Here is a 9,747-nt window from a genome sequence, read left to right as displayed (position 1 = left end):
TGTCAAAACCGCTGATTAGATCGATGAAGCACAGTCGTGACGTCAAAATCAACTAGCCTGTCCTCCAACCTATACGACTCCACTGGTTGTTTGTGCAAGCGTCAAATTACGACCCATATTTACATTTTAGATGCAAGTGACCTCTCGCGGACGTATAAATAACCTTGATCCGGTGAATGTGTGTTTGTTATCGAATGACATTTGACCCCTAACCCAAACCTAAGTCCAAGCTAGCTAACTTAATAGTTAATTACCACTTACCTTGGTAAGCACATCAAGCAGTGTGACGGTGCAGGGTGAAGATTTACTGGCATTTCCACGTTCCCTGGTTGGGGCGCTAATTTGGGAAACGCTCCTATTGGTCGTATTACATGACAGACGACTTCTACGGTCCTATAGATTTGGGGACTTGTTGAAATCAACCCATCGCGGTGTAGTTCGTTATAGCATAACGTTAGCTTTTTACTTTTCTCAACTGCATTAACTCTTCAAACTTCATAACAATGGTGTTCATCTGTAGAGGTTATGCAGCTGAACAAAAAAGTATGCATCAGAAATGTGTGTTTGACACAGCTTATTTTCTGCAATCATCCAAAATCCAATGCAAAAATCCCATAGGCGAATTCTCTTAGGAACCACCGGCGCCATTTCTTGGCCAACAAAAATATGTCATCACTATACCGGTCAATGTCTATACTGACGTCCTAACTAAGTCAGTCAGTCACATTAATCAGCCTCTGTCTAAGGTTTAAGATTCCGACCTGTGACATCATAGATCAAAGGCCACTTTCTATTATATAAATGTAAACAACCCAAAATGTAATACACACTAGCTGTGTCCCATTTAATTCCATTTTAGACTTTGGTTATGAGTATTGCCAGAAATTATATTTTAGTAATTACGTTACTGTAAACGTTATTAGCTTGCTTACCTAGCAGTCACATATCCGGGCCATAGACTGCAAAAAGAATGGACGGGACAAGGTCATACACCCCACCTTCTCAATAATAACAGGTAGGATGTGGGTCAAACATCATTTTTTCCCAAACCTGAACTTTGTTCTCTCAAACCAGTCCCTCGTAGTGTCTCAGGTTGTCTCAGCGTGTTCCTGAACTGTCTCAAATGGGTTCTTGGAAGTGTCCCCAGTTGTCCTGGCTAATTTCTGGACTGTCTCAAGTTGGTCCCTTGTAGTGTCTTCAGTTTTTTGAAGTGATTCCTGTACTGTCTCATTTGATTCCTGGTCTGTCCCTGGATGAGTCCCAAGTCATCTAAGTTTATTCCTGGACTGTCTCAGGCAACTTGGCTCCAAAGGTTCATACTCTCTGATGTTTTTGTCTATTATTTCCTCAGTGTTATTCTGTGGGGCAGAAGACAACGCTTTGCTCAGGTGAATGAAAGAGTTGGCACTATCTCTGTTGCCGACACTTGCATTAGCAGAGGTGTTCGGGCGTGAAATGTTTCTTTAAACCTCCTCCATGGAGAGATATATGTCACGAGTTGAAAGAGCTAACTCGACCCAAGTGCAGATATTGGACAAAAAAATATTTATTTAAACAAAAAGGCAAAAACAAAAACTTACTTAGTTACTGAATCTCGAAAGTCCAAAAATAAAAGACCAAAGCACGGAGGGAAACACAGAGACGCTAACAACAACTTAAAACGGCAGTTGCTAAAAAGTAGCTAACTGAAACTACAGTGGTTGTCGGGGAGATTAAATGTTGTCACGCAGGGAACTCATCTCTGATCCACCTTACAGCCTTTAGTCATGTTTTTCAGTGCTCTTGTAAATATTGGTTAAAAAACAACTTAATAAGCTACGGTTTCGCGAACTTGTCAAAACCGCTGATTAGATCGATGAAGCACAGTCGTGACGTCAAAATCAACTAGCCTGTCCTCCAACCTATACGACTCCACTGGTTGTTTGTGCAAGCGTCAAATTACGACCCATATTTACATTTTAGATGCAAGTGACCTCTCGCGGACGTATAAATAACCTTGATCCGGTGAATGTGTGTTTGTTATCGAATGACATTTGACCCCTAACCCAAACCTAAGTCCAAGCTAGCTAACTTAATAGTTAATTACCACTTACCTTGGTAAGCACATCAAGCAGTGTGACGGTGCAGGGTGAAGATTTACTGGCATTTCCACGTTCCCTGGTTGGGGCGCTAATTTGGGAAACGCTCCTATTGGTCGTATTACATGACAGACGACTTCTACGGTCCTATAGATTTGGGGACTTGTTGAAATCAACCCATCGCGGTGTAGTTCGTTATAGCATAACGTTAGCTTTTTACTTTTCTCAACTGCATTAACTCTTCAAACTTCATAACAATGGTGTTCATCTGTAGAGGTTATGCAGCTGAACAAAAAAGTATGCATCAGAAATGTGTGTTTGACACAGCTTATTTTCTGCAATCATCCAAAATCCAATGCAAAAATCCCATAGGCGAATTCTCTTAGGAACCACCGGCGCCATTTCTTGGCCAACAAAAATATGTCATCACTATACCGGTCAATGTCTATACTGACGTCCTAACTAAGTCAGTCAGTCACATTAATCAGCCTCTGTCTAAGGTTTAAGATTCCGACCTGTGACATCATAGATCAAAGGCCACTTTCTATTATATAAATGTAAACAACCCAAAATGTAATACACACTAGCTGTGTCCCATTTAATTCCATTTTAGACTTTGGTTATGAGTATTGCCAGAAATTATATTTTAGTAATTACGTTACTGTAAACGTTATTAGCTTGCTTACCTAGCAGTCACATATCCGGGCCATAGACTGCAAAAAGAATGGACGGGACAAGGTCATACACCCCACCTTCTCAATAATAACAGGTAGGATGTGGGTCAAACATCATTTTTTCCCAAACCTGAACTTTGTTCTCTCAAACCAGTCCCTCGTAGTGTCTCAGGTTGTCTCAGCGTGTTCCTGAACTGTCTCAAATGGGTTCTTGGAAGTGTCCCCAGTTGTCCTGGCTAATTTCTGGACTGTCTCAAGTTGGTCCCTTGTAGTGTCTTCAGTTTTTTGAAGTGATTCCTGTACTGTCTCATTTGATTCCTGGTCTGTCCCTGGATGAGTCCCAAGTCATCTAAGTTTATTCCTGGACTGTCTCAGGCAACTTGGCTCCAAAGGTTCATACTCTCTGATGTTTTTGTCTATTATTTCCTCAGTGTTATTCTGTGGGGCAGAAGACAACGCTTTGCTCAGGTGAATGAAAGAGTTGGCACTATCTCTGTTGCCGACACTTGCATTAGCAGAGGTGTTCGGGCGTGAAATGTTTCTTTAAACCTCCTCCATGGAGAGATATATGTCACGAGTTGAAAGAGCTAACTCGACCCAAGTGCAGATATTGGACAAAAAAATATTTATTTAAACAAAAAGGCAAAAACAAAAACTTACTTAGTTACTGAATCTCGAAAGTCCAAAAATAAAAGACCAAAGCACGGAGGGAAACACAGAGACGCTAACAACAACTTAAAACGGCAGTTGCTAAAAAGTAGCTAACTGAAACTACAGTGGTTGTCGGGGAGATTAAATGTTGTCACGCAGGGAACTCATCTCTGATCCACCTTACAGCCTTTAGTCATGTTTTTCAGTGCTCTTGTAAATATTGGTTAAAAAACAACTTAATAAGCTACGGTTTCGCGAACTTGTCAAAACCGCTGATTAGATCGATGAAGCACAGTCGTGACGTCAAAATCAACTAGCCTGTCCTCCAACCTATACGACTCCACTGGTTGTTTGTGCAAGCGTCAAATTACGACCCATATTTACATTTTAGATGCAAGTGACCTCTCGCGGACGTATAAATAACCTTGATCCGGTGAATGTGTGTTTGTTATCGAATGACATTTGACCCCTAACCCAAACCTAAGTCCAAGCTAGCTAACTTAATAGTTAATTACCACTTACCTTGGTAAGCACATCAAGCAGTGTGACGGTGCAGGGTGAAGATTTACTGGCATTTCCACGTTCCCTGGTTGGGGCGCTAATTTGGGAAACGCTCCTATTGGTCGTATTACATGACAGACGACTTCTACGGTCCTATAGATTTGGGGACTTGTTGAAATCAACCCATCGCGGTGTAATTCGTTATAGCATAACGTTAGCTTTTTACTTTTCTCAACTGCATTAACTCTTCAAACTTCATAACAATGGTGTTCATCTGTAAAGGTTATGCAGCTGAACAAAAAAGTATGCATCAGAAATGTGTGTTTGACACAGTTTATTTTCTGCAATCATCCAAAATCCAATGCAAAAATCCCATAGGCGAATTCTCTTAGGAACCACCGGCGCCATTTCTTGGCCAACAAAAATATGTCATCACTATACCGGTCAATGTCTATACTGACGTCCTAACTAAGTCAGTCAGTCACATTAATCAGCCTCTGTCTAAGGTTTAAGATTCCGACCTGTGACATCATAGATCAAAGGCCACTTTCTATTATATAAATGTAAACAACCCAAAATGTAATACACACTAGCTGTGTCCCATTTAATTCCATTTTAGACTTTGGTTATGAGTATTGCCAGAAATTATATTTTAGTAATTACGTTACTGTAAACGTTATTAGCTTGCTTACCTAGCAGTCACATATCCGGGCCATAGACTGCAAAAAGAATGGACGGGACAAGGTCATACAACCCCACCTTCTCAATAATAACAGGTAGGATGTGGGTCAAACATCATTTTTTCCCAAACCTGAACTTTGGTCTCTCAAACCAGTCCCTCGTAGTGTCTCAGGTTGTCTCAGCATGTTCCTGAACTGTCTCAAATGGGTTCTTGGAAGTGTCCCCAGTTGTCCTGGCTAATTTCCTGACTGTCTCAAGTTGGTCCCTTGTAGTGTCTTCAGTTTTTTGAAGTGATTCCTGTACTGTCTCATTTGATTCCTGGTCTGTCCCTGGATGAGTCCCAAATCATCTAAGTTTATTCCTGGACTGTCTCAGGCAACTTGGCTCCAAAGGTTCATACTCTCTGATGTTTTTGTCTATTATTTCCTCAGTGTTATTCTGTGGGGCAGAAGACAACGCTTTGCTCAGGTGAATGAAAGAGTTGGCACTATCTCTGTTGCCGACACTTGCATTAGCAGAGGTGTTCGGGCGTGAAATGTTTCTTTAAACCTCCTCCATGGAGAGATATATGTCACGAGTTGAAAGGGCTAACTCGACCCAAGTGCAGATATTGGACAAAAAAATATTTATTTAAACAAAAAGGCAAAAACAAAAACTTACTTAGTTACTGAATCTCGAAAGTCCAAAAATAAAAGACCAAAGCACGGAGGGAAACACAGAGACGCTAACAACAACTTAAAACGGCAGTTGCTAAAAAGTAGCTAACTGAAACTACAGTGGTTGTCGGGGAGATTAAATGTTGTCACGCAGGGAACTCATCTCTGATCCACCTTACAGCCTTTTGTCATGTTTTTCAGTGCTCTTGTAAATATTAGGTTAAAAAACAACTTAATAAGCTACGGTTTCGCGAACTTGTCAAAACCGCTGATTAGATCGATGAAGCACAGTCGTGACGTCAAAATCAACTAGCCTGTCCTCCAACCTATACGACTCCACTGGTTGTTTGTGCAAGCGTCAAATTACGACCCATATTTACATTTTAGATGCAAGTGACCTCTCGCGGACGTATAAATAACCTTGATCCGGTGAATGTGTGTTTGTTATCGAATGACATTTGACCCCTAACCCAAACCTAAGTCCAAGCTAGCTAACTTAATAGTTAATTACCACTTACCTTGGTAAGCACATCAAGCAGTGTGACGGTGCAGGGTGAAGATTTACTGGCATTTCCACGTTCCCTGGTTGGGGCGCTAATTTGGGAAACGCTCCTATTGGTCGTATTACATGACAGACGACTTCTACGGTCCTATAGATTTGGGGACTTGTTGAAATCAACCCATCGCGGTGTAGTTCGTTATAGCATAACGTTAGCTTTTTACTTTTCTCAACTGCATTAACTCTTCAAACTTCATAACAATGGTGTTCATCTGTAGAGGTTATGCAGCTGAACAAAAAAGTATGCATCAGAAATGTGTGTTTGACACAGCTTATTTTCTGCAATCATCCAAAATCCAATGCAAAAATCCCATAGGCGAATTCTCTTAGGAACCACCGGCGCCATTTCTTGGCCAACAAAAATATGTCATCACTATACCGGTCAATGTCTATACTGACGTCCTAACTAAGTCAGTCAGTCACATTAATCAGCCTCTGTCTAAGGTTTAAGATTCCGACCTGTGACATCATAGATCAAAGGCCACTTTCTATTATATAAATGTAAACAACCCAAAATGTAATACACACTAGCTGTGTCCCATTTAATTCCATTTTAGACTTTGGTTATGAGTATTGCCAGAAATTATATTTTAGTAATTACGTTACTGTAAACGTTATTAGCTTGCTTACCTAGCAGTCACATATCCGGGCCATAGACTGCAAAAAGAATGGACGGGACAAGGTCATACACCCCACCTTCTCAATAATAACAGGTAGGATGTGGGTCAAACATCATTTTTTCCCAAACCTGAACTTTGTTCTCTCAAACCAGTCCCTCGTAGTGTCTCAGGTTGTCTCAGCGTGTTCCTGAACTGTCTCAAATGGGTTCTTGGAAGTGTCCCCAGTTGTCCTGGCTAATTTCTGGACTGTCTCAAGTTGGTCCCTTGTAGTGTCTTCAGTTTTTTGAAGTGATTCCTGTACTGTCTCATTTGATTCCTGGTCTGTCCCTGGATGAGTCCCAAGTCATCTAAGTTTATTCCTGGACTGTCTCAGGCAACTTGGCTCCAAAGGTTCATACTCTCTGATGTTTTTGTCTATTATTTCCTCAGTGTTATTCTGTGGGGCAGAAGACAACGCTTTGCTCAGGTGAATGAAAGAGTTGGCACTATCTCTGTTGCCGACACTTGCATTAGCAGAGGTGTTCGGGCGTGAAATGTTTCTTTAAACCTCCTCCATGGAGAGATATATGTCACGAGTTGAAAGAGCTAACTCGACCCAAGTGCAGATATTGGACAAAAAAATATTTATTTAAACAAAAAGGCAAAAACAAAAACTTACTTAGTTACTGAATCTCGAAAGTCCAAAAATAAAAGACCAAAGCACGGAGGGAAACACAGAGACGCTAACAACAACTTAAAACGGCAGTTGCTAAAAAGTAGCTAACTGAAACTACAGTGGTTGTCGGGGAGATTAAATGTTGTCACGCAGGGAACTCATCTCTGATCCACCTTACAGCCTTTAGTCATGTTTTTCAGTGCTCTTGTAAATATTGGTTAAAAAACAACTTAATAAGCTACGGTTTCGCGAACTTGTCAAAACCGCTGATTAGATCGATGAAGCACAGTCGTGACGTCAAAATCAACTAGCCTGTCCTCCAACCTATACGACTCCACTGGTTGTTTGTGCAAGCGTCAAATTACGACCCATATTTACATTTTAGATGCAAGTGACCTCTCGCGGACGTATAAATAACCTTGATCCGGTGAATGTGTGTTTGTTATCGAATGACATTTGACCCCTAACCCAAACCTAAGTCCAAGCTAGCTAACTTAATAGTTAATTACCACTTACCTTGGTAAGCACATCAAGCAGTGTGACGGTGCAGGGTGAAGATTTACTGGCATTTCCACGTTCCCTGGTTGGGGCGCTAATTTGGGAAACGCTCCTATTGGTCGTATTACATGACAGACGACTTCTACGGTCCTATAGATTTGGGGACTTGTTGAAATCAACCCATCGCGGTGTAGTTCGTTATAGCATAACGTTAGCTTTTTACTTTTCTCAACTGCATTAACTCTTCAAACTTCATAACAATGGTGTTCATCTGTAAAGGTTATGCAGCTGAACAAAAAAGTATGCATCAGAAATGTGTGTTTGACACAGTTTATTTTCTGCAATCATCCAAAATCCAATGCAAAAATCCCATAGGCGAATTCTCTTAGGAACCACCGGCGCCATTTCTTGGCCAACAAAAATATGTCATCACTATACCGGTCAATGTCTATACTGACGTCCTAACTAAGTCAGTCAGTCACATTAATCAGCCTCTGTCTAAGGTTTAAGATTCCGACCTGTGACATCATAGATCAAAGGCCACTTTCTATTATATAAATGTAAAAAACCCAAAATGTAATACACACTAGCTGTGTCCCATTTAATTCCATTTTAGACTTTGGTTATGAGTATTGCCAGAAATTATATTTTAGTAATTACGTTACTGTAAACGTTATTAGCTTGCTTACCTAGCAGTCACATATCCGGGCCATAGACTGCAAAAAGAATGGACGGGACAAGGTCATACAACCCCACCTTCTCAATAATAACAGGTAGGATGTGGGTCAAACATCATTTTTTCCCAAACCTGAACTTTGGTCTCTCAAACCAGTCCCTCGTAGTGTCTCAGGTTGTCTCAGCATGTTCCTGAACTGTCTCAAATGGGTTCTTGGAAGTGTCCCCAGTTGTCCTGGCTAATTTCCTGACTGTCTCAAGTTGGTCCCTTGTAGTGTCTTCAGTTTTTTGAAGTGATTCCTGTACTGTCTCATTTGATTCCTGGTCTGTCCCTGGATGAGTCCCAAATCATCTAAGTTTATTCCTGGACTGTCTCAGGCAACTTGGCTCCAAAGGTTCATACTCTCTGATGTTTTTGTCTATTATTTCCTCAGTGTTATTCTGTGGGGCAGAAGACAACGCTTTGCTCAGGTGAATGAAAGAGTTGGCACTATCTCTGTTGCCGACACTTGCATTAGCAGAGGTGTTCGGGCGTGAAATGTTTCTTTAAACCTCCTCCATGGAGAGATATATGTCACGAGTTGAAAGGGCTAACTCGACCCAAGTGCAGATATTGGACAAAAAAATATTTATTTAAACAAAAAGGCAAAAACAAAAACTTACTTAGTTACTGAATCTCGAAAGTCCAAAAATAAAAGACCAAAGCACGGAGGGAAACACAGAGACGCTAACAACAACTTAAAACGGCAGTTGCTAAAAAGTAGCTAACTGAAACTACAGTGGTTGTCGGGGAGATTAAATGTTGTCACGCAGGGAACTCATCTCTGATCCACCTTACAGCCTTTTGTCATGTTTTTCAGTGCTCTTGTAAATATTAGGTTAAAAAACAACTTAATAAGCTACGGTTTCGCGAACTTGTCAAAACCGCTGATTAGATCGATGAAGCACAGTCGTGACGTCAAAATCAACTAGCCTGTCCTCCAACCTATACGACTCCACTGGTTGTTTGTGCAAGCGTCAAATTACGACCCATATTTACATTTTAGATGCAAGTGACCTCTCGCGGACGTATAAATAACCTTGATCCGGTGAATGTGTGTTTGTTATCGAATGACATTTGACCCCTAACCCAAACCTAAGTCCAAGCTAGCTAACTTAATAGTTAATTACCACTTACCTTGGTAAGCACATCAAGCAGTGTGACGGTGCAGGGTGAAGATTTACTGGCATTTCCACGTTCCCTGGTTGGGGCGCTAATTTGGGAAACGCTCCTATTGGTCGTATTACATGACAGACGACTTCTACGGTCCTATAGATTTGGGGACTTGTTGAAATCAACCCATCGCGGTGTAGTTCGTTATAGCATAACGTTAGCTTTTTACTTTTCTCAACTGCATTAACTCTTCAAACTTCATAACAATGGTGTTCATCTGTAGAGGTTATGCAGCTGAACAAAAAAGTATGCATCAGAAATGTGTGTTTGACACAGCTTATTTTCT

Source organism: Symphodus melops (assembly GCF_947650265.1).
Source record: "Symphodus melops genome assembly, chromosome: 2".
NCBI classification, from domain to species: domain Eukaryota; kingdom Metazoa; phylum Chordata; class Actinopteri; order Labriformes; family Labridae; genus Symphodus; species Symphodus melops.
This window is presented reverse-complemented; position numbering follows the sequence as displayed.